The sequence below is a fragment of the Chroicocephalus ridibundus genome, chromosome 9 (genome assembly GCF_963924245.1).
Source record: "Chroicocephalus ridibundus chromosome 9, bChrRid1.1, whole genome shotgun sequence".
Lineage (NCBI taxonomy): Eukaryota > Metazoa > Chordata > Aves > Charadriiformes > Laridae > Chroicocephalus > Chroicocephalus ridibundus.
Genome location: NC_086292.1, coordinates 28,666,942 through 28,690,807, shown reverse-complemented (window position 1 = coordinate 28,690,807; position 23,866 = coordinate 28,666,942). Strand labels below are relative to the sequence as shown.

Below are 23,866 nucleotides of genomic sequence, written 5' to 3'. Positions count from 1 at the left end.
TGCAGCTCTGGGATTTTCCCAACTCTTCCACATCACAATGACTCCCAGGTGCTCTGGGAGACTGATCGGAATTCCCTTTGTAGTTTGAAATGCATGGAATGGCCCACCCAATTCCTGCCCCGGGAAAAAGAGCCATGAGCTTTTGGCTCCCTATTCTGAGCCTCTCCTCAAAAGCAGGCCATCCAGGGCTTTGGCGTCTGGGATGCCCCTGCTGAGCAAAACAGGTCAATTTGGGTGTGGGTCTACTTCAGGGAAGGACGAGGGCATTTCTTTGATCACCCTCCTACGCATTCATGTGCTTCTTTCCAACAGATTCCCCACTTCCCAAGCTGAGCCCAGCCCCCTGCTTGGAAGAAGCCTGAGGGCCTGGTCAAGTCGTCAAGGGACAGGGCAATGGAGGTCCCATGGAGAAAGAGACCTACCTGAGCCTCTGCTCTTCGTCGTTACAAACCTGCCCTTGTTCCCTGGGCTCATGGGCAGAAAAAAAGATGAGGAGGAGGCAGGAGCCCCTCCCTTAGGAGGACAGGCTTAGAGAGTTGGGGTTGTTGAGCCTAGAGAAGAGGAAGGTCCTGAGAGACCTTCCAGAAAGATGGGCACGGACTATTTATCAGGGAGTGTAGGGATTGGATGAGGGGGTAATGCTTCTAAAACAAAAGAGGGTAGATGTAGATTAGATACTGGGAAGAAATTCTTTCCTATGAGGGTGGTGAGACACCGGAACAAGTGGTCCAGAGACCTTGTGGATGCCCCATACCTGGAAGTGTTCAAGGACAGGTTGGATGGCACTTTGAGAAACCTGATCTCATGGAAGGTATCCCTACCCATGGCAAAGGGGTAGGAAGTAGATGATCATGAAGGTCCCTTCCAACCCAAAACCATTCAATGATTCATTCTTTGATTCTAGGTGCTATGAAGTGGGAGCAAAACATTTCAGGAGAAAGAGGCAAGGGCTTAATCACCAGGGAGGCTTCAGCCAGCGGTAGCTGCTGGGTGTTTCGATGCTTCAGGAGCCAGGAATGTTTGTGACCCCGCCAGGGCTCTGGGACACAGCATAAAAGCCTGCGCTGCTTCTGGCTCCACATGCTCCTCTCTTGCCTCCCTGTCCTCCAGGAACGAGGTAAGCCTGAGCCTGCTCCATCTCTCCCTGTGGGCTGAGCTGCTGTCGTGGTGGCTACTCGAGCTGATGCTTGGGCTGCCGAAGGCTGGCCCTGCAACAGAACCGTTTGAGGGCTGTCGGCTCTTTCCCTGTTGTGGGAGGTGTCTGGGGAGAGCAGGGAAGAGGGGGTTCTTCCAAGCAGAAGGGCATCAATGGGGCTCAGCTGCAGGGAGCTCTGCCCACCAGAACTTGCACCTTTAGCAGATGGTCCCCAGCCAAATGGCCACGTGCGTCCAGTGCCGCCTTCAGTGCAGCAAAGTTTGCTCTGGCGACGGGCTATGATCAGTCCGTCCCAATTGATTGAAACCCAGCGTGCTGGGTCCTATCCAAAACCGGGTCAGCCTTCCTGTGCCCTGCAGCTCGGAGGGCACGAGGAGGGCAGTGGGAGATGAAGGCACAGCGTGTGTTTTTGAAAGAAAGGGTGTCCATGGAGAGAGCTGAGGAGCAGAAAGACAGACTGATACTGAGGTCCGCGTTGGCTCTCTGCTCTGTGTTTCAGCTGTGCCTCCCTCACCGAGAGATGTCTTGCTTCAGACCCTGTCTCCCTCGCCCCTGCGGAGCCTCTGGCCCAACCCCGCTCGCCAGCAGCTGCAGTGAGCCCTGCGTGGCCCGCTGCGCTGACTCGATGGTGGCCATCGAGGCCTCGCCGGTGGTGGTGACCCTGCCGGGCCCCATCCTCACCTCTTTCCCCCAGAGCACAGCCGTGGGATCCTCTCTGTCGGCTGCTGTGGGGAGCTCCCTCAGCGCCGGGGGGGTTCCCATCTCTTCTGGGGGCTCCCTTGGTCTGGGGGGGTCAGGGCTGTGTCTGCCCGTTCCCCGCTGCAGTCTCAACTGCTGAAGCCGGCGCATCATCCCTCTCGGAGCGGGAAGGACGACGGGAACTCTGCAGCAGGAGCGTGGCCGCGGCTTGCAGATGGGCTGGCTGTCCTCATCCCCCCAGGCAGGAGGGACCTGTGCCTGCTGCTCCTGGCTGCACGGCAGGCCTCGCCGTGCCTCCCCTGCCTCCGCTTTGCTCTGAGCTCCTTGAGAAAGGGCTCGTTCTCTTCTGCTCTGCTCAATCTGCTGCTGACGGGGAGAGGCTGCCGGAGTTGGCGACTGCTCTTGCTGGGCTGGGATTGCCAGCAGGCAGAGCAGAGTGGGCAAAGGCAAGCGCTGTGAGTGGAGCTTGTCCTTGGGAAGCGTGTCATTCTCTTTGCCCCGCCGCGCCTCGCGGCCGTCTTTCTTGGTCTCTGTTCTGTGCCACTGCATTTGCTCCTTCTCATTAAAGCCTTTGCGCAGCACAGCTGGAGACTGGTGGTGCTTTGTTCTCCTGCCCCCTCATCTGGCCAAGACCTCTGCAAGGCCGAGCAAGCGTCCTTGGTGCTGAGTTTCTCTCAGATGGGTGCCTGAGGAGGCGGGGTTGGGAGGTGGGGGCGTAGGTGCTGGTGTTGCGTCCCTGAAGGCCTGTGGAAGGCTGTGGCCAGGTGCCGTCCATGGTCAGTGCATGGCTTGGAGTGCAGGCTGTCGCTGAAAGTGTCAGGGAGGCGGGTGTCCTTGGAGAGGGCGCGTGATGAGCAGGGCAGAGAGGGCTGGGGCAGGTAGTTGTGGCCGAGTGGTGAAGGCGATGGACTAGAAATCCATTGGGGTTTCCCCGCGCAGGTTCGAATCCTGCCAACTACGGGGCGCAGCTGCATTTTGGGCTGCTGGCAATTTACCCCGCTGCAGCCACAGCACTCAGCTCCTCTCCCCGGAGATCCTCAGTAGGAATGAAGAAGGGAAGGGGCAATGGAGAGGGCACCTGGAGCTGAGCCACCACCTGGAGCTGAGCCACGGACCTCTTGATCTGCAGGGGAATACTTTCCCCTGAGCAAGAGGGCCCTGCGGCAGAGAGGCTGGGGCCACGCTCCCATCGGCGCCCACATCCCAGCCCTCCCCGTCCTGCTGTTGCTTTTTGAGGATGGGACGGGGAAGCAGGAAACACAAGCCCCAGAAGGGAGGCTTCAGCACTGCCCCCTCGTCCCTCGTCCCTCGCCCTCCCGAAGAGGGTCTCCCAGCTCAGGCTGCCCAGAGCCTTCTGGGGATGTCTTGGAGCATTGAAGAGTGTCCATCATGCAGTCGCGGGGTTTGCTGTGTGTCCTGCAGAGGCCCAGAGTCGGGCGGTGAAAGAGCAAGTGCCCCTGCAGGGCGAGGGGCAGGAGGTGCGGGGAGAAGGGCAAAGCAAGGCCCTTGAGGTAGGCATGCCAGGCGTGAAGGAGGTGAACTTTGGAGGGAGAGAGTTTCCCGTGCGGGCGAGGGCAGGGCGACGAGGCAGGGAAGGAGGCAGGAGCGCTGGTGCTGTCTGGGAGCATCCTCAGGTCTGTGGCAGGTGCCAAAAAAGGCCCCACGGGGAGCAGAGTGGCGCAGCGGAAGCGTGCTGGGCCCATAACCCAGAGGTCGATGGATCGAAACCATCCTCTGCTATGGCAGTTTCCTTTTCCCCCTGCTCCTCACACTTGCTGCCTCTCCCACCAACTTTGAACCGCCACTGCTCTACCTCTCTGGGCACCCATGCCCAGAGCGGCTCTCACACCCCTCTCTCTGCCCTCACGCCGCCTTCCTCCTTTGTCTCCTCGGCAGCCAGCGCTCCCAAAGCCACCCTCAGCAGGGCAGACGCAGGCTGAGGAGCAGCGGGCACAGCACAGCACACACCTCCCCGACCAGGTGGTGCCTCTTCTGCGGACACAGCTCTTTCTCCTTCCCATCATGCAGCTCAAGAGCAACTTCTCAGCCGTGAGCGGGTCCCTCCGGGGCTCTGCAGGTGGGCAGGAGGACAAGGCTGGGGCTGGTCTGGCAAAGACCGGTGGGGTCACCTTGGCCATGCGGGCTTTTTCTCCACCCGTGTCTCTCTGCTGCCATGCCCACTGTCAGGTCCGGCCGGCAGCAGGGCCGCGCAGGGATTCCCAACGGGCACTGGATTGGCTCTGTGTGGGCTGGCTGTTGGCAGTGGAGGGGAGCGGGGGTGCTGCAGGGTGGCCTCTGTGAGGACAGGCAAGGGGCTGCCCCGTGCCACACACAGACGGTTCCATCTGCCTCCGCTGTTGGCAAATTATTCTTTCCCCCAGCGAAGCCCCATTTGCCCGCAACAGTCTTTGCTAAGGCAGGTGCTTCTGTTTGTCTTGAGCCATGAGGTTCGTCCTCCCGTTCTGCATGCTCTGCATCGCCCTGAGGGTGGGGAAAGGGGTGCGCAGCCGGGTGGGAGCTTGTCTGCGCTTAAAGCACGGCAGGTGCGTCCACAGCGCGCAGGTTGGCTTGCAGAGCCCAGGCACGGGTGGGAGGCGTCTGAGCGCAGGTGGGGAGCGTCATCACTGGCAGCACCTGGAGTTTGCCTGGCCAAGATGTGAGGCGGAGAGAAGCAGAGGAGCAGGCTGAGGTGGTGCCCGTGTGCGGGGGTGCGTAAGGAGGAGTGGGCGCAGGGTGAGGAGCGTAGGATGAGGAGGCAGGTGGTTGTGTGCTGTGTAGGAGGGGAAGGCAGGTGGGGTTGGTCAGTGGAGGAGCAGGAGGGAGCAGAGGCTGTGGGGCTCAGGAGCAGAGGCAGCAGTGGCACAGCCAGATGCGTTGGTGGTATAGTGGTGAGCATAGCTGCCTTCCAAGCAGTTGACCCGGGTTCGATTCCTGGCCAACGCAGAGCCCTTTTCTTCAGCCAGCGGGCTCCCCAGTGCCTTGCCTCTGCTGCTGCCCGACAGGACAGCCCAGCTTTGCCCGCGGTGCTCAAGCCGTTCGTTGCCCTTCACTCCCCTGCAGCCTGCGGGCACGGCCAGCCCTCTGAGCACCTCCTAGCCCAGCAGACGCACGCCTGGCCTTTAGCGAGGCCCACCTTGCCCAACAGCAGCCTCGGGGGGCTGCTCTGCACCATTCAGAGCTCCTTGGGCAGCGGCGAAGCCCTGGAGCAGGTGCCCAGAGCGCTTTGGCACTCCCTACGCCTGGGTGTCACGCTCGGCTTCCAACGGGGCTCAGGCACACAGCCGCCTGCTCCAGCTTTGGGGCTGGCCCTGCTTTCAGCAGGCGTTTGGACCACTAGTGACCGCTGAGGTGCCTTGCAGCCTGGCTCCTTGCGTGCTAGATGGAGGATGCTGACGCAGCCGTGCTTTTTCAGCCCGGGGAATGTAAGGTGTGAGGGCACCAGGCTGCAGTTTGTACCCTGCTGTGGGTACGGCGTGCGTTGTGAGGTGTGTGGAGGAGCTGCGGTGTCCCGTCAGCAGCCCTTGTTGGGAGCTGGGGCAGGAGGCAGGTGTCCCCCCAGCGGGGGCAGGAGGGGGCTGGCTGAGCTGGGCCGGCTCTGGCCGCTGCAGGGCCGGCAGCGGCGGCAGCAGCAGAGGGTCAGGATGGCCGAGCGGTCGAAGGCGCTGCATTCAGGTTGCAGTCTCCCTGGGAGGCGTGGGTTCGAGTCCCACTCCTGACAGCCCCCTCGCCTTGGGTGGCCTCCTTTATGGCCTCTCTCTCTTGGCCGGCACCCCTCTCTTAAGCGGAGCCTCCTGGCTCTTCTGGGGGCTCTGCTCAGCCTGCTGCACGTCCCAGCTCCTGATGAAGGAAAAATGGGCACCAACTCCCTAGGCCTACAACACACTCATGACCGAGAGCCCTGGCCTCTTCCGCTTCCGACCACCACCTCTCCCCCTCCAGCCATCGAGTTGCCTCCTTGTAGGCCCCGGGAAGCTCCTCTTAGACCCCACAAAGCCTTTTCTTCTCTCAGCTAAGCAAGCCTTGCGCCCTCAGCCTCTCCTCACAAGGCCAGAGTCCCCCTCTGCTGAACTTGCTCCACTTCATCAAGGCCTTTCCTTGCTTCCCCACCTTTCCTTGCTTCTTCTGCTTTTTGGGAGATGAGGCAACTTTTCCCTCTCCTTAGTCATCGGGGAGCTCCTCTGCCCTCTGCTCCCGAAGCTGGAGAGCCCCTGAGGTGCCTCCTTGCCTCTGCGACGCCCAGTGGCACGTTCGATAGGTGCCAAGCCAGGATGTGGCCTTGCGCAGCAGGATTTCAACGGGGAAAGTTCCCCTGAACTGTCAGTTCATCACCAGCAAAGACGGGCAGCGTCAGGGGGAAGAGGGTGAGGCAGGAGTCAGGTCCCCCGTGTCAGAGGGCACCGGGGGCATTGGAGGCCGTGTGTCATTTCTCTGCAGCCCTGTGAGAGGGCAGAGCCATCCTGAGGCAATGTCATCAGAGGGTGCGGGAGCAGGGTGTGCGATTTTCGAAGGAGGGGAGTGAGGAAGTCTGAGGCCCAGGAGAGGCGCGGTGTTGCGCCGCTGTGTGAAAAGGTGGCGTGGGTGTAGAGGTCTGCGTCGCCCTGTGGGAAGGCTGCAGCTGGGGATGGGCAGGGAGCTGGGAAGAGTGCCAGAGTGGTCCAGGAGGCATTGGGTGAGGCAGGGCTGGGAGAGGGGAAAGAAGAAAGGAGTCTGGGAGGTCCCATGGTGTAATGGTGAGCACTCTGGACTCTGAATCCAGCGATCTGAGTTCAAATCTCAGTGGGACCTCAGCCCTTTTGCTGCCCTGCCGTGCTCACACCTTCTTCCCTTGCCTCCCTCTTGCCTCAACTCTTCAATGCACTCCCACCTTCCTTCCTTTCCTGGGCTCCCAGCCCTGGCACCCCCAGCAGAGACCCCTCTCCTGCCCTGCGCCCGCCACAGCTCTCCGGCTTTCCTCAGCACCTCGGCTGCACGGCATATTCGACGGCTTTCTCTAGTTGCGTATTGGACGTCTCCAAAGGGGCACAATCTACAGCCTCCCTGGGCAACCGTTTCCCGTCTTTGACTGCCACGCTTTCTGCCATGACTTGCATTTCCAGCTCTGCCCAGTGCTTCTGCCTCTCCCCGTCTCTCTGAGGCTTTGCTGTCTTTCTCGTGCCTACTCGCTTCTTTTTGGTGCTCTGCTTCCGGGAGCGCCCCCCACAACTGGCAGTGCCCCACGCATGGGCACAGTCTCACTCTCATGGGGAGAGCAGCTTCTCCCTCGGCCTTGCAGAGGTCTTGGCCAGATGAGGGGGCAGGAGAACAAAGCACCACCAGTCTCCAGCTGTGCTGCGCAAAGGCTTTAATGAGAAGGAGCAAATGCAGTGGCACAGAACAGAGACCAAGAAAGACGGCCGCGAGGCGCGGCGGGGCAAAGAGAATGACACGCTTCCCGAGGACAAGCTCCACTCACAGCGCTTGCCTTTGCCCACTCTGCTCTGCCTGCTGGCAATCCCAGCCCAGCAAGAGCAGTCGCCAACTCCGGCAGCCTCTCCCCGTCAGCAGCAGATTGAGCAGAGCAGAAGAGAACGAGCCCTTTCTCAAGGAGCTCAGAGCAAAGCGGAGGCAGGGGAGGCACGGCGAGGCCTGCCGTGCAGCTAGGAGCAGCGGGCACAGGTCCCTCCTGCCTGGGGGGATGAGGACAGCCAGCCCATCTGCAAGCCGCGGCCACGCTCCTGCTGCAGAGTTCCCGTCGTCCTTCCCGCTCCGAGAGGGATGATGCGCCGGCTTCAGCAGTTGAGACTGCAGCGGGGAACGGGCAGGCACAGCCCTGACCCCCCCAGACCAAGGGAGCCCCCAGAAGAGATGGGAACGCCCCCGGCGCTGAGGGAGCTCCCCACAGCAGCCGACAGAGAGGATCCCACGGCTGTGCTCTGGGGGAAAGAGGTGAGGATGGGGCCCGGCAGGGTCACCACCACCGGCGAGGCCTCGATGGCCACCGTCGAGTCAGCGCAGCGGGCCACGCAGGGCTCACTGCAGCTGCTGGCGAGCGGGGTTGGGCCAGAGGCTCCGCAGGGGCGAGGGAGACAGGGTCTGAAGCAAGACATCTCTCGGTGAGGGAGGCACAGCTGAAACACAGAGCAGAGAGCCAACGCGGACCTCAGTATCAGTCTGTCTTTCTGCTCCTCAGCTCTCTCCATGGACACCCTTTCTTTTAAAAACACACGCTGTGCCTTCATCTCCCACTGCCCTCCTCGTGCCCTCCGAGCTGCAGGGCACAGGAAGGCTGACCCGGTTTTGGATAGGACCCAGCACGCTGGGTTTCAATCAATTGGGACGGACTGATCATAGCCCGTCGCCAGAGCAAACTTTGCTGCACTGAAGGCGGCACTGGACGCACGTGGCCATTTGGCTGGGGACCATCTGCTAAAGGTGCAAGTTCTGGTGGGCAGAGCTCCCTGCAGCTGAGCCCCATTGATGCCCTTCTGCTTGGAAGAACCCCCTCTTCCCTGCTCTCCCCAGACACCTCCCACAACAGGGAAAGAGCCGACAGCCCTCAAACAGTTCTGTTGCAGGGCCAGCCTTCGGCAGCCCAAGCATCAGCTCGAGTAGCCACCACGACAGCAGCTCAGCCCACAGGGAGAGATGGAGCAGGCTCAGGCTTACCTCGTTCCTGGAGGACAGGGAGGCAAGAGAGGAGCATGTGGAGCCAGAAGCAGCGCAGGCTTTTATGCTGTGTCCCAGAGCCCTGGCGGGGTCACAAACATTCCTGGCTCCTGAAGCATCGAACACCCAGCAGCTACCGCTGGCTGAAGCCTCCCTGGTGATTAAGCCCTTGCCTCTTTCTCCTGAAATGTTTTGCTCCCACTTCATAGCACCTAGAATCAAAGAATGAATCATTGAATGGTTTTGGGTTGGAAGGGACCTTCATGATCATCTACTTCCTACCCCTTTGCCATGGGTAGGGATACCTTCCATGAGATCAGGTTTCTCAAAGTGCCATCCAACCTGTCCTTGAACACTTCCAGGTATGGGGCATCCACAAGGTCTCTGGACCACTTGTTCCGGTGTCTCACCACCCTCATAGGAAAGAATTTCTTCCCAGTATCTAATCTACATCTACCCTCTTTTGTTTTAGAAGCATTACCCCCTCATCCAATCCCTACACTCCCTGATAAATAGTCCGTGCCCATCTTTCTGGAAGGTCTCTCAGGACCTTCCTCTTCTCTAGGCTCAACAACCCCAACTCTCTAAGCCTGTCCTCCTAAGGGAGGGGCTCCTGCCTCCTCCTCATCTTTTTTTCTGCCCATGAGCCCAGGGAACAAGGGCAGGTTCGTAACGATGAAGACAGAGGCTCAGGTAGGTCTCTTTCAAGTGACTTCTCCATGGGACCTCCATTGCCCTGTCCCTTGACGACTTGACCAGGCCCTCAGGCTTCTTCCAAGCAGGGGGCTGGGCTCAGCTTGGGAAGTGGGGAATCTGTTGGAAAGAAGCACATGAACGCGTAGGAGGATGATCAAAGAGATGCCCTCATCCTTCCCTGAAGTAGACCCACACCCAAATTGGCCAGTTTTGCTGAGCAAGTTCATCCCAGAGGCCAAAGCCCTGGGTGTCCTGCTTTTGAGGAGAGCCTCAGGGCAGGGAGCCAAAAGCTCACGGCTCTTTTTTCTGGGTCAGAGATCAGGTGGCCCGTTCCATGCATTTCAAATTTCCAAGGGACATGGCATCAGTCTCCCAGAGCGCCTGGGAGTCATCGTGATGTGGAAGAGTTGGGGAAAAACCCTGAGCTCCATGACAACTTGAGTCACCCTTCTGTCAACTTCACTGGACATGGTGGCCCGGCCTCAGACGTGCCAGGGATACCACACTTCAGAGCCTCTTTCCTCCTAAAGTGCTGCTTTCCTCAAACACTTTCTAGCACCATTCCTGAATCAGTTGGTGCTTCTATCCAATCCTGTGCTGCAGCTGTCCATACCACCCAACGGTGGCACCATGGGATGCATCCCTGTCCCAGCTTCATAAGGAAAACCAACTCGGAGGTCTCAGGCTAGTGTACTAGGAGGGTTTAAGTGGGCTTCCGTAATACACGTTGCTTTTGTCACTGCCCTCTTCGTGGTCAGCATGGCCACCAGTCACGGTCAAATTCAGCTATGAGGGACACCTCAGGTCAGCTCTCAAGGACTTTCAGTGCAGGCACTCGGGCTAATCCTGAGAGACGTTTCTCCCCGGGGGTCACCTTAGACGCACAGGAGACTCTGGGTAAAGTCAGGCAGAACATCAAGACTGCACAGTGCCATAAGGGAGAAGAGACTCATTAACCAGGGACGAGGCAAAGCTCAACGGCAAGAAAAGTCCATTGTGGGTTGGAAGGATGTCCTCGGTGGGCCAGAGTGATGGCCACGAGGACCTTGCTTATGCTCATCAGGCTCTGCCACGGCCTGCTTTTGTGGTCAAAGAGATGCCCGCGTCCTTCCCTGGAAGAGACCCACCCCCAAATTGACCTGTTTTGCTCAGCGAGTTCAGCCCAGAGGCCGAAGCCCGGGGTGGCCTGCTTTTGAGGTGAGGCCTGGGGGAGGCAGCCAAAAGCTCACGGCACTTTTACCTGGGTCAGGGATGGGGTGGCCCATTCCATGCATTTCAAGTTTCAAAGGGACATGGCATCAGTCTCCCAGAGTGCCTGGGAGTCATCGTGATGTGGAAGAGTTGGGAAAAACCCGGAGCTCCAGGCAGACGTGAGTCATCGTGCTGTGGACTTCAGTGGACACAGTGCCCTAGTCTCAGGCGTTCCAGGGATACCAGAGCTTACCGCTCTCTGCAGCTACCTGAAAGGAGGTTGTAGAGAGCTGGGGTTGCTTTCTTCTCCCAAGTAACAGGCGACAGGACAAGAGGAAACCGCCTCAAGTTGCGCTAGGGGAGGTTTAGATGAGAGGTTAGAAAATTTTTACACTGAGAGGGTTATGGGTTATCAAGCATTGGATCAGGCTGCCCAGGGAAGTGGTGGAATCGTCATCCCTGGAGGTATTTAAAAGACGGGTAAACGTAGAGCTTCGCAATTGGGTTTAGTGATGGGTTTTGTCAGTGTTAGCTTGATGGTTGGACTCCCTGATCTGAAAGATCCCTTCCAACCTGGGCAATTCTAGGATTCTATGACGTTTGGTGCTATGACGTGGGAGCAAAACATTTCAGGAGAAAGAGGCAAGGGTTTAATCACCAGGGAGGCTTCAGCCAGCGGTAGCTGCTGGGTGTTTCGATGCTTCAGGAGCCAGGAATGTTTGTGACCCCGCCAGGGCTCTGGGACACAGCATAAAAGCCTGCGCTGCTTCTGGCTCCACATGCTCCTCTCTTGCCTCCCTGTCCTCCAGGAACGAGGTAAGCCTGAGCCTGCTCCATCTCTCCCTGTGGGCTGAGCTGCTGTCGTGGTGGCTACTCGAGCTGATGCTTGGGCTGCTGAAGGCTGGCCCTGCAACAGAACTGTTTGAGGGCTGTCGGCTCTTTCCCTGTTGTGGGAGGTGTCTGGGGAGAGCAGGGAAGAGGGGGTTCTTCCAAGCAGAAGGGCATCAATGGGGCTCAGCTGCAGGGAGCTCTGCCCACCAGAACTTGCACCTTTAGCAGATGGTCCCCAGCCAAATGGCCACGTGCGTCCAGTGCCGCCTTCAGTGCAGCAAAGTTTGCTCTGGCGACGGGCTATGATCAGTCCGTCCCAATTGATTGAAACCCAGCGTGCTGGGTCCTATCCAAAACCGGGTCAGCCTTCCTGTGCCCTGCAGCTCGGAGGGCACGAGGAGGGCAGTGGGAGATGAAGGCACAGCGTGTGTTTTTGAAAGAAAGGGTGTCCATGGAGAGAGCTGAGGAGCAGAGAGACAGACTGATACTGAGGTCCGCGTTGGCTCTCTGCTCTGTGTTTCAGCTGTGCCTCCCTCACCGAGAGATGTCTTGCTTCAGACCCTGTCTCCCTCGCCCCTGCGGAGCCTCTGGCCCAACCCCGCTCGCCAGCAGCTGCAGTGAGCCCTGCGTGGCCCGCTGCGCTGACTCGACGGTGGCCATCGAGGCCTCGCCGGTGGTGGTGACCCTGCCGGGCCCCATCCTCACCTCTTTCCCCCAGAGCACAGCCGTGGGATCCTCTCTGTCGGCTGCTGTGGGGAGCTCCCTCAGCGCCGGGGGCGTTCCCATCTCTTCTGGGGGCTCCCTTGGTCTGGGGGGGTCAGGGCTGTGTCTGCCCGTTCCCCGCTGCAGTCTCAACTGCTGAAGCCGGCGCATCATCCCTCTCGGAGCGGGAAGGACGACGGGAACTCTGCAGCAGGAGCGTGGCCGCGGCTTGCAGATGGGCTGGCTGTCCTCATCCCCCCAGGCAGGAGGGACCTGTGCCCGCTGCTCCTGGCTGCACGGCAGGCCTCGCCGTGCCTCCCCTGCCTCCGCTTTGCTCTGAGCTCCTTGAGAAAGGGCTCGTTCTCTTCTGCTCTGCTCAATCTGCTGCTGACGGGGAGAGGCTGCCGGAGTTGGCGACTGCTCTTGCTGGGCTGGGATTGCCAGCAGGCAGAGCAGAGTGGGCAAAGGCAAGCGCTGTGAGTGGAGCTTGTCCTCGGGAAGCGTGTCATTCTCTTTGCCCCGCCGCGCCTCGCGGCCGTCTTTCTTGGTCTCTGTTCTGTGCCACTGCATTTGCTCCTTCTCATTAAAGCCTTTGTGCAGCACAGCTGGAGACTGGTGGTGCTTTGTTCTCCTGCCCCCTCATCTGGCCAAGACCTCTGCAAGGCCGAGCAAGCGTCCTTGGTGCTGAGTTTCTCTCAGATGGGTGCCTGAGGAGGCGGGGTTGGGAGGTGGGGGCGTAGGTGCTGGTGTTGCGTCCCTGAAGGCCTGTGGAAGGCTGTGGCCAGGTGCCGTCCATGGTCAGTGCATGGCTTGGAGTGCAGGCTGTCGCTGAAAGTGTCAGGGAGGCGGGTGTCCTTGGAGAGGGCGCGTGATGAGCAGGGCAGAGAGGGCTGGGGCAGGTAGTTGTGGCCGAGTGGTGAAGGCGATGGACTAGAAATCCATTGGGGTTTCCCCGCGCAGGTTCGAATCCTGCCAACTACGGGGCGCAGCTGCATTTTGGGCTGCTGGCAATTTACCCCGCTGCAGCCACGGCACTCAGCTCCTCTCCCCGGAGATCCTCAGTAGGAATGAAGAAGGGAAGGGGCAATGGAGAGGGCACCTGGAGCTGAGCCACCACCTGGAGCTGAGCCACGGACCTCTTGATCTGCAGGGGAATACTTTCCCCTGAGCAAGAGGGCCCTGCGGCAGAGAGGCTGGGGCCACGCTCCCATCGGCGCCCACATCCCAGCCCTCCCCGTCCTGCTGTTGCTTTTTGAGGATGGGACGGGGAAGCAGGAAACACAAGCCCCAGAAGGGAGGCTTCAGCACTGCCCCCTCGTCCCTCGTCCCTCGCCCTCCCGAAGAGGGTCTCCCAGCTCAGGCTGCCCAGAGCCTTCTGGGGATGTCTTGGAGCATTGAAGAGTGTCCATCATGCAGTCGCGGGGTTTGCTGTGTGTCCTGCAGAGGCCCAGAGTCGGGCGGTGAAAGAGCAAGTGCCCCTGCAGGGCGAGGGGCAGGAGGTGCGGGGAGAAGGGCAAAGCAAGGCCCTTGAGGTAGGCATGCCAGGCGTGAAGGAGGTGAACTTTGGAGGGAGAGAGTTTCCCGTGCGGGCGAGGGCAGGGCGAAGAGGCAGGGAAGGAGGCAGGAGCGCTGGTGCTGTCTGGGAGCATCCTCAGGGCTGTGGCAGGTGCCAAAGAAGGCCCCACGGGGAGCAGAGTGGCGCAGCGGAAGCGTGCTGGGCCCATAACCCAGAGGTCGATGGATCGAAACCATCCTCTGCTATGGCAGTTTCCTTTTCCCCCTGCTCCTCACACTTGCTGCCTCTCCCACCAACTTTGAACCGCCACTGCTCTACCTCTCTGGGCACCCATGCCCAGAGCGGCTCTCACACCCCTCTCTCTGCCCTCACGCCGCCTTCCTCCTTTGTCTCCTCGGCAGCCAGCGCTCCCAAAGCCACCCTCAGCAGGGCAGACGCAGGCTGAGGAGCAGCGGGCACAGCACAGCACACACCTCCCCGACCAGGTGGTGCCTCTTCTGCGGACACAGCTCTTTCTCCTTCCCATCATGCAGCTCAAGAGCAACTTCTCAGCCGTGAGCGGGTCCCTCCGGGGCTCACAAGGCTGGGGCTGGTCTGGCAAAGGACCGGTGGGGTCACCTTGGCCATGCGGGCTTTTTCTCCACCCGTGTCTCTCTGCTGCCATGCCCACTGTCAGGTCCGGCCGCAGCAGGGCCGCGCAGGGATTCCCAACGGGCACTGGATTGGCTCTGTGTGGGCTGGCTGTTGGCAGTGGAGGGGAGCGGGGGGGTGCTGCAGGGTGGCCTCTGTGAGGACAGGCAAGGGGCTGCCCCGTGCCACACACAGACGGTTCCATCTGCCTCCGCTGTTGGCAAATATTCTTTTCCCCCAGCGAAGCCCCATTTGCCCGCAACAGTCTTTGCTAAGGCAGGTGCTTCTGTTTGTCTTGAGCCATGAGGTTTGTCCTCCCCGTTCTGCATGCTCTGCATCGCCCTGAGGGTGGGGAAAGGGGTGCGCAGCCGGGTGGGAGCTTGTCTGCGCTTAAAGCACGGCAGGTGCGTCCACAGCGCGCAGGTTGGCTTGCAGAGCCCAGGCACGGGTGGGAGGCGTCTGAAGCGCAGGTGGGGAGCGTCATCACTGGCAGCACCTGGAGTTTGCCTGGCCAAGATGTGAGGCGGAGAGAAGCAGAGGAGCAGGCTGAGGTGGTGCCCGTGTGCGGGGGTGCGTAGGAGGAGTGGGCGCAGGGTGAGGAGCGTAGGATGAGGAGGCAGGTGGTTTGTGTGCTGTGTAGGAGGGGGAAGGCAGGTGGGGTTGGTCAGTGGAGGAGCAGGAGGGAGCAGAGGCTGTGTGGGGGCTCAGGAGCAGAGGCAGCAGTGGCACAGCCAGATGCGTTGGGTGGTATAGTGTGAGCATAGCTGCCTTCCAAGCAGTTGACCCGGGTTCGATTCCTGGCCAACGCAGAGCCCTTTTCTTCAGCCAGCGGGCTCCCCAGTGCCTTTGCCTCTGCTGCTGCCCGACAGGACAGCCCAGCTTTGCCCGCGGGGTGCTCAAGCCGTTCGTTGCCCTTCACTCCCCTGCAGCCTGCGGGCACGGCCAGCCCTCTGAGCACCTCCTAGCCCAGCAGACGCACGCCTGGCCTTTAGCGAGGCCCACCTTGCCCAACAGCAGCCTCGGGGGGCTGCTCTGCACCATTCAGAGCTCCTTGGGCAGCGGCGAAGCCCCTGGAGCAGGTGCCCAGAGCGCTTTGGCACTCCCTACGCCTGGGTGTCACGCTCGGCTTCCAACGGGGCTCAGGCACACAGCCGCCTGCTCCAGCTTTGGGGCTGGCCCTGCTTTCAGCAGGCGTTTGGACCACTAGTGACCGCTGAGGTGCCTTGCAGCCTGGCTCCTTGCGTGCTAGATGGAGGATGCTGACGCAGCCGTGCTTTTTCAGCCCGGGGAATGTAAGGTGTGTGAGGGCACCAGGCTGCAGTTTGTACCCTGCTGTGGGTTACGGCGTGCGTTTGTGAGGTGTGTGGAGGAGCTGCGGTGTCCCGTCAGCAGCCCTTGTTGGGAGCTGGGGCAGGAGGCAGGGTGTCCCCCCAGCGGGGGCAGGAGGGGGCTGGCTGAGCTGGGCCGGCTCTGGCCGCTGCAGGGCCGGCAGCGGCGGCAGCAGCAGAGGGTCAGGATGGCCGAGCGGTCGAAGGCGCTGCATCAGGTTGCAGTCTCCCTGGGAGGCGTGGGTTCGAGTCCCACTCCTGACAGCCCCCTCGCCTTGGGTGGCCTCCTTTATGGCCTCTCTCTCTTGGCCGGCAACCCCTCTCTTAAGCGGAGCCTCCTGGCTCTTCTGGGGGCTCTGCTCAGCCTGCTGCACGTCCCAGCTCCTGATGAAGGAAAAATGGGCACCAACTCCCTAGGCCTACAACACACTCATGACCGAGAGCCCTGGCCTCTTCCGTTTCCGACCACCACCTCTCCCCTCCAGCCATCGAGTTGCCTCCTTGTAGGCCCCGGGAAGCTCCTCTTAGACCCCACAAAGCCTTTTCTTCTCTCACAGCTAAGCAAGCCTTGCGCCCCTCAGCCTCTCCTCACAAGGCCAGAGTCCCCCTCTGCTGAACTTGCTCCACTTCATCAAGGCCTTTCCTTGCTTCCCCACCTTTCCTTGCTTCTTCTGCTTTTTGGGGAGATGAGGCAACTTTTCCCTCTCCCTTAGTCATCGGGGAGCTCCTCTGCCCTCTGCTCCCGAAGCTGGAGAGCCCCTGAGGTGCCTCCTTGCCTCTGCGACGCCCAGTGGCACGTTCGATAGGTGCCAAGCCAGGATGTGGCCTTGCGCAGCAGGATTTCAACGGGGAAAGTTCCCCTGAACTGTCAGTTCATCACCAGCAAAGACGGGGCAGCGTCAGGGGGAAGAGGGTGAGGCAGGAGTCAGGGTCCCCGTGTCAGAGGGCACCGGGGGCATTGGAGGCCGTGTGTCATTTCTCTGCAGCCCTGTGAGAGGGCAGAGCCATCCTGAGGCAATGTCATCAGAGGGTGCGGGAGCAGGGTGGTGCGATTTTCGAAGGAGGGGAGTGAGGAAGTCTGAGGCCCAGGAGAGGCGCGGTGTTGCGCCGCTGTGTGAAAAGGTGGCGTGGGTGTAGAGGTCTGCGTCGCCCTGTGGGAAGGCTGCAGCTGGGGATGGGCAGGGAGCTGGGAAGAGTGCCAGAGTGGTCCAGGAGGCATTGGGTGAGGCAGGGCTGGGAGAGGGGAAAGAAGAAAGGAGTCTGGGAGGTCCCATGGTGTAATGGTGAGCACTCTGGACTCTGAATCCAGTGATCTGAGTTCAAATCTCAGTGGGACCTCAGCCCTTTTGCTGCCCTGCCGTGCTCACACCTTCTTCCCTTGCCTCCCTCTTGCCTCAACTCTTCAATGCACTCCCACCTTCCTTCCTTTCCTGGGCTCCCAGCCCTGGCACCCCCAGCAGAGACCCCTCTCCTGCCCTGCGCCCGCCACAGCTCTCCGGCTTTCCTCAGCACCTCGGCTGCACGGCATATTCGACGGCTTTCTCTAGTTGCGTATTGGACGTCTCCAAAGGGGCACAATCTACAGCCTCCCTGGGCAACCGTTTCCCGTCTTTGACTGCCACGCTTTCTGCCATGACTTGCATTTCCAGCTCTGCCCAGTGCTTCTGCCTCTCCCCGTCTCTCTGAGGCTTTGCTGTCTTTCTCGTGCCTACTCGCTTCTTTTTGGTGCTCTGCTTCCGGGAGCGCCCCCCACAACTGGCAGTGCCCCACGCATGGGCACAGTCTCACTCTCATGGGGAGAGCAGCTTCTCCCTCGGCCTTGCAGAGGTCTTGGCCAGATGAGGGGGCAGGAGAACAAAGCACCACCAGTCTCCAGCTGTGCTGCGCAAAGGCTTTAATGAGAAGGAGCAAATGCAGTGGCACAGAACAGAGACCAAGAAAGACGGCCGCGAGGCGCGGCGGGGCAAAGAGAATGACACGCTTCCCAAGGACAAGCTCCACTCACAGCGCTTGCCTTTGCCCACTCTGCTCTGCCTGCTGGCAATCCCAGCCCAGCAAGAGCAGTCGCCAACTCCGGCAGCCTCTCCCCGTCAGCAGCAGATTGAGCAGAGCAGAAGAGAACGAGCCCTTTCTCAAGGAGCTCAGAGCAAAGCGGAGGCAGGGGAGGCACGGCGAGGCCTGCCGTGCAGCCAGGAGCAGCGGGCACAGGTCCCTCCTGCCTGGGGGGATGAGGACAGCCAGCCCATCTGCAAGCCGCGGCCACGCTCCTGCTGCAGAGTTCCCGTCGTCCTTCCCGCTCCGAGAGGGATGATGCGCCGGCTTCAGCAGTTGAGACTGCAGCGGGGAACGGGCAGGCACAGCCCTGACCCCCCCAGACCAAGGGAGCCCCCAGAAGAGATGGGAACGCCCCCGGCGCTGAGGGAGCTCCCCACAGCAGCCGACAGAGAGGATCCCACGGCTGTGCTCTGGGGGAAAGAGGTGAGGATGGGGCCCGGCAGGGTCACCACCACCGGCGAGGCCTCGATGGCCACCGTCGAGTCAGCGCAGCGGGCCACGCAGGGCTCACTGCAGCTGCTGGCGAGCGGGGTTGGGCCAGAGGCTCCGCAGGGGCGAGGGAGACAGGGTCTGAAGCAAGACATCTCTCGGTGAGGGAGGCACAGCTGAAACACAGAGCAGAGAGCCAACGCAGACCTCAGTATCAGTCTGTCTCTCTGCTCCTCAGCTCTCTCCATGGACACCCTTTCTTTCAAAAACACACGCTGTGCCTTCATCTCCCACTGCCCTCCTCGTGCCCTCCGAGCTGCAGGGCACAGGAAGGCTGACCCGGTTTTGGATAGGACCCAGCACGCTGGGTTTCAATCAATTGGGACGGACTGATCATAGCCCGTCGCCAGAGCAAACTTTGCTGCACTGAAGGCGGCACTGGATGCACGTGGCCATTTGGCTGGGGACCATCTGCTAAAGGTGCAAGTTCTGGTGGGCAGAGCTCCCTGCAGCTGAGCCCCATTGATGCCCTTCTGCTTGGAAGAACCCCCTCTTCCCTGCTCTCCCCAGACACCTCCCACAACAGGGAAAGAGCCGACAGCCCTCAAACAGTTCTGTTGCAGGGCCAGCCTTCGGCAGCCCAAGCATCAGCTCGAGTAGCCACCACGACAGCAGCTCAGCCCACAGGGAGAGATGGAGCAGGCTCAGGCTTACCTCGTTCCTGGAGGACAGGGAGGCAAGAGAGGAGCATGTGGAGCCAGAAGCAGCGCAGGCTTTTATGCTGTGTCCCAGAGCCCTGGCGGGGTCACAAACATTCCTGGCTCCTGAAGCATCGAAACACCCAGCAGCTACCGCTGGCTGAAGCCTCCCTGGTGATTAAACCCTTGCCTCTTTCTCCTGAAATGTTTTGCTCCCACGTCATAGCACCAAACGTCATAGAATCCTAGAATTGCCCAGGTTGGAAGGGATCTTTCAGATCAGGGAGTCCAACCATCAAGCTAACACTGACAAAACCCATCACTAAACCCAATTGCGAAGCTCTACGTTTACCCGTCTTTTAAATACCTCCAGGGATGACGATTCCACCACTTCCCTGGGCAGCCTGATCCAATGCTTGATAACCGTCTCAGTAAAAATTTTCTAACCTCTCATCTAAACCTCCCCTAGTGCAACTCGAAAGGTTTCCTCTTGTCCTGGCACCTGTTACTTGGGCCCTTGCCTCTTTCACCTGAAATATATTATTCCCTTTTCTTTCCACGGAACATCAAAATGATTCATCTGTGTCCCAGCTTCATGAGACCAATTAACTCAGAGGTCTCAGGCTAGGCATGCAGAGATTTTAAGTGGGTTTGCGTTATACGGATTGCCTTTGTCACTTTGCCCTCCTCATAGAAGCATAGAATCTTCTAGGTTGGAAGGGAGCTTTAAGATCATTGAGTCCAACTGTCAGCCATGAATGGCATCTCAAGTCAGCTCTCAAGGGCTTTCAGTGGAGGCACTCAAGCTAACCCTGAGAGGTGTTCCTCCCTGCAAGTCATCATAGACACACAGGAGACTGTGGGTAGGTTCAGGCAGAAGGTCAAGACCTTGAAATCCCATATAGGAGAACAGAGGTACCTCTCCAGGGACGTGGAAAAGCTCAAAGGCAAGGAAAGAGCATTGCGGGCTGGAGACAAGCCCACTGTGGACAGGAGTGACAGCCACAAGGACCTCGCTTATGCTCATCAGGCTCTACCATGGCCTGCTTTTGTGATCAAAGAGATGCCTCTGTAAGAGACCCACCCCCAAATTGACCTGTTTTGCTCAGCGAGTTCAGCCCAGAGGCCAGAGGCCTGGATGGCCTTTTTTTGAGGAGAGGCGCGGGGCAGGGAGCCAAAAGCTCATGGCTCTTTTTCCTGGGTTAGGGATGGGGTGGCCCATTCCATGCATTTCAAATTTCCAAGGGACATGGCATCATTGTCCCAGAGCACCTGGGAGTCATCGTGATGTGGAAGAGTTGGGAAAAACCCGGAGCTGCAGGCAGACGTGAGTCTCGTGCTGTGGACTTCAGTGGACACAGTGCCCTAGTCTCGGGCGTGCCATGGATACCAGCGCTCATAGCCCCAAAGTGCCAATTCAGATTAGGTCTCTGCATTGCCAAAAAAGGGCAATGATCCTTCCCCTCAGCTTTCATCACTGACCTTGTATTGGAAAGGAGCTTTTGAGATCATGCACTCCGACCATGTATCCACCAAACAGGTATGCTTTCACCTGAGCAGGGGGCTTGAGGCCTGGTCCCCACCCTACCAGCCAAGAGCTCTCACAGCTGAGCCTCCTGTGACCACAAGCGGGCCACCAGGGGATGAGAGTGAGGGTGCCAGCATCGGTGAGAAGGTCCCAGGGTTTTGGGATGAGGTCTGGAGACAGGTGTGAGAAGGTCTTCTCCTGCCCTGGCCTCAAGGTAAGAGCCTGAGAGGTGTCTCAACTCAGTGGAGTTACTGGCCACAGCCCACTGCGATCCAGAAGAGTTCAAAGGGTCTTTACTAGAATCGCTACTTATAGGATCCAAGATAATTGACTTTCATCAGATACTTTTCCACTTAGGGCCAAGTGAGATGACAGTAACGCAACCCCAGAGCTTGCTAGATCTTGGGGTCCTGGTATCCCCCCCATGACCATGATCAATATGGTGTCAGGAGTGATCAATTATAGTTATTATCTTCAAGGGGTAGGAGCCATGGGGACTAGGCACACTATTGTGTTCTTGGTCTGTGGCTCTCTACCTTTTCTTTCTTTTATGTTAGACCACTGTGTTACGTTCTGCTCCATTGTGTTGTTCTGCGGCCCAGGCTGGGAGGGAGATCATGCAAAGCACCACGTGGCCTGAGAGGCCGGGCAGGGGGGGAACTGCAACACCACAGAAGCATGGTTTGTAGAGAAGAGAGAGGCAGTCCCTTCATGGACAAAAGTCAGCTGGACAAGGTACTGAGGATCCTCCACTGTCTTTGCAGTTAGCCCTGCACTGAGCTGGAGGATAGTCTACACACCTGCAAGCTGCCTTCCAACTGATGTTTCCTAAAACTGCATCATTCTTTGCAGCTGTTGCTGTTTTAAATAAACCCCTTTGATTCAAATAAACCCCATCCAAACCATAAATAGAGCCTGAGACCTAATGTTCTCTTTGTGTGTGTTTTTGTGAAGCAAGCTGAAGTTTCCCAGCTAACACCTTACACACACACACCCCCACACACCCACACACCCCTCCACAAAAAGAGGAGACCACAGTTGCACAGAAATGGGTCAGGAATAGTGTAATGGAAATTAGAATCACCTTCTTGTTCTTTATTTGTCTGGAAAGGGTTTGCAGGATGAGTTGCCCCTTCCCCTTCCTAGGGAACGAGGTGAGGGTGGCCTTGGAGCCTGCAGTTCCCCAGGTCCTCCTTTGTGCCCTTCTGGAAGATGGGAGTGCAGTTGACTTCTTCCAGGCCTCAGGCACCTCTTCCAGATGCTGTCACCTTTCAAAGACAATCCAGAGTTTCCTCTTCCAGAAGTCCTCCTTGTCTGAGCTGGCAGCAGGAAGATGGCATGGGTATCTGCAGGTCACCTCCCTGCTACCTGAGTCCCTCACTGGCCAGAAGCCAGAACATGGCTTGGATATTGACTGTGAGGTCACGTCTGGCTCTGCAGGCCATCTGCAGGGACATTGCTTGTGCTAGGCACTTGTGTTGCTGATAAGCAGCAGCATGCGCGTTTTGGGCTATGTGCATGTGAGTTGCCTTCTACCTCATTGCCTGCTAGGTCAGCAGCAGGCATGTGGTTTGCATTTTGAACTTAAGGTCACTTCTGTCTCTGCAGCTGATGGGCCGGGGTAGGCTCATGGCAGCACTAGTACTTGTGAGGCCACTTGTGCCTGAATAGCTGGTAGGACAGAAGGAGGCACATGGCCTGGATGCTGATTGCAAGATCACTGGTACCTGAGTAACAGATGGAAAAGCGAGAGGACAATTCCAGGCAAGGGAAGAACTGCAGTTCCCCAACAGCTACAGAAGGTTGTGTAAGAGAGAGAGACAGACTCTCCAGAGAGGTGCACTTTGAAAGGGCAAGATCAACACTAACAAGTTGCAACAAGGGAAATACCAGATGTCTTTGTGGAGAAAGAAGTGACAGGGCCACAGTGCAGCCCTGGAAGAGTTGCCCAAGAGATGGGGGCCTCTACGATAGTACCAGTATTCAGTGGTCAATGGGGCAAGGCCCAGATCTTCCTGAGTTATATGGGAATTTGGGTCTGCTTAGAGCAGGAGGTGAGCCCATAGGACCTCCAGAGGTCCCTTCTAACCTTCGTTGCTCTGGGGTACACTGAGTCTTTTGGGCCTCTGATCAGCCACTAAAAGGCAATGCCTCGGGTGGCAGCTGCAGCATGAGATTGCATAGGAGGACCAGTTGTTTAAGGAAAGGTGCTAAAATGTGTGGAAATGCCCTTGAAGAAAGCAGCACTTTGGGAGGAATGAGGCTATGAGCTCTGGTATCCCTGGCACGCCTGAGGCTGGGGCATCGTGTCCAGTGAAGTTGACAGAAGGGTGACTCATGTTTGCCTGCAGCTCTGGGATTTTCCCAACTCTTCCACATCACAATGACTCCCAGGTGCTCTGGGAGACTGATCGGAATTCCCTTTGTAGTTTGAAATGCATGGAATGGCCCACCCAATTCCTGCCCCGGGAAAAAGAGCCATGAGCTTTTGGCTCCCTATTCTGAGCCTCTCCTCAAAAGCAGGCCATCCAGGGCTTTGGCGTCTGGGATGCCCCTGCTGAGCAAAACTGGTCAATTTGGGTGTGGGTCTACTTCAGGGAAGGACGAGGGCATTTCTTTGATCACCCTCCTACGCATTCATGTGCTTCTTTCCAACAGATTCCCCACTTCCCAAGCTGAGCCCAGCCCCCTGCTTGGAAGAAGCCTGAGGGCCTGGTCAAGTCGTCAAGGGACAGGGCAATGGAGGTCCCATGGAGAAGTCACTTGAAAGAGACCTACCTGAGCCTCTGTCTTCATCGTTACGAACCTGCCCTTGTTCCCTGGGCTCATGGGCAGAAAAAAAGATGAGGAGGAGGCAGGAGCCCCTCCCTTAGGAGGACAGGCTTAGAGAGTTGGGGTTGTTGAGCCTAGAGAAGAGGAAGGTCCTGAGAGACCTTCCAGAAAGATGGGCACGGACTATCTATCAGGGAGTGTAGGGATTGGATGAGGGGGTAATGCTTCTAAAACAAAAGAGGGTAGATGTAGATTAGATACTGGGAAGAAATTCTTTCCTATGAGGGTGGTGAGACACCGGAACAAGTGGTCCAGAGACCTTGTGGATGCCCCATACCTGGAAGTGTTCAAGGACAGGTTGGATGGCACTTTGAGAAACCTGATCTCATGGAAGGTATCCCTACCCATGGCAAAGGGGTAGGAAGTAGATGATCATGAAGGTCCCTTCCAACCCAAAACCATTCAATGATTCATTCTTTGATTCTAGGTGCTATGAAGTGGGAGCAAAACATTTCAGGAGAAAGAGGCAAGGGCTTAATCACCAGGGAGGCTTCAGCCAGCGGTAGCTGCTGGGTGTTTCGATGCTTCAGGAGCCAGGAATGTTTGTGACCCCGCCAGGGCTCTGGGACACAGCATAAAAGCCTGCGCTGCTTCTGGCTCCACATGCTCCTCTCTTGCCTCCCTGTCCTCCAGGAACGAGGTAAGCCTGAGCCTGCTCCATCTCTCCCTGTGGGCTGAGCTGCTGTCGTGGTGGCTACTCGAGCTGATGCTTGGGCTGCCGAAGGCTGGCCCTGCAACAGAACCGTTTGAGGGCTGTCGGCTCTTTCCCTGTTGTGGGAGGTGTCTGGGGAGAGCAGGGAAGAGGGGGTTCTTCCAAGCAGAAGGGCATCAATGGGGCTCAGCTGCAGGGAGCTCTGCCCACCAGAACTTGCACCTTTAGCAGATGGTCCCCAGCCAAATGGCCACGTGCGTCCAGTGCCGCCTTCAGTG

At 58.7% G+C, this 23,866-nt stretch overlaps 9 non-coding genes across 9 annotated transcripts; all 9 read left to right on the top strand.

Moving 5' to 3' along the window:
• Positions 1–2,733: 2,733 nt before the first annotated feature.
• TRNAS-AGA (transfer RNA serine (anticodon AGA)) lies at positions 2,734–2,815 on the top strand. The gene has a single exon. It is a non-coding gene; the product is annotated as a tRNA-Ser (tRNA).
• Positions 2,816–3,523: 708 nt separating this feature from the next.
• TRNAM-CAU (transfer RNA methionine (anticodon CAU)) lies at positions 3,524–3,595 on the top strand. Its single transcript has one exon. It is a non-coding gene; the product is annotated as a tRNA-Met (tRNA).
• A 1,131-nt stretch (positions 3,596–4,726) lies between these two features.
• TRNAG-UCC (transfer RNA glycine (anticodon UCC)) lies at positions 4,727–4,798 on the top strand. The gene has a single exon. It is a non-coding gene; the product is annotated as a tRNA-Gly (tRNA).
• Positions 4,799–5,490: 692 nt separating this feature from the next.
• On the top strand, positions 5,491–5,573 carry TRNAL-CAG (transfer RNA leucine (anticodon CAG)). The gene has a single exon. It is a non-coding gene; the product is annotated as a tRNA-Leu (tRNA).
• Positions 5,574–6,568: 995 nt separating this feature from the next.
• TRNAQ-CUG (transfer RNA glutamine (anticodon CUG)) lies at positions 6,569–6,640 on the top strand. The gene has a single exon. It is a non-coding gene; the product is annotated as a tRNA-Gln (tRNA).
• Positions 6,641–12,819: 6,179 nt separating this feature from the next.
• Positions 12,820–12,901, top strand: TRNAS-AGA (transfer RNA serine (anticodon AGA)). Its single transcript has one exon. It is a non-coding gene; the product is annotated as a tRNA-Ser (tRNA).
• Positions 12,902–13,609: 708 nt separating this feature from the next.
• On the top strand, positions 13,610–13,681 carry TRNAM-CAU (transfer RNA methionine (anticodon CAU)). Its single transcript has one exon. It is a non-coding gene; the product is annotated as a tRNA-Met (tRNA).
• A 1,895-nt stretch (positions 13,682–15,576) lies between these two features.
• On the top strand, positions 15,577–15,658 carry TRNAC-GCA (transfer RNA cysteine (anticodon GCA)). The gene is given in 2 exon segments: positions 15,577–15,619; positions 15,623–15,658. It is a non-coding gene; the product is annotated as a tRNA-Cys (tRNA).
• A 1,002-nt stretch (positions 15,659–16,660) lies between these two features.
• TRNAQ-CUG (transfer RNA glutamine (anticodon CUG)) lies at positions 16,661–16,732 on the top strand. The gene has a single exon. It is a non-coding gene; the product is annotated as a tRNA-Gln (tRNA).
• The last annotated feature ends 7,134 nt before the right edge of the window (positions 16,733–23,866 follow it).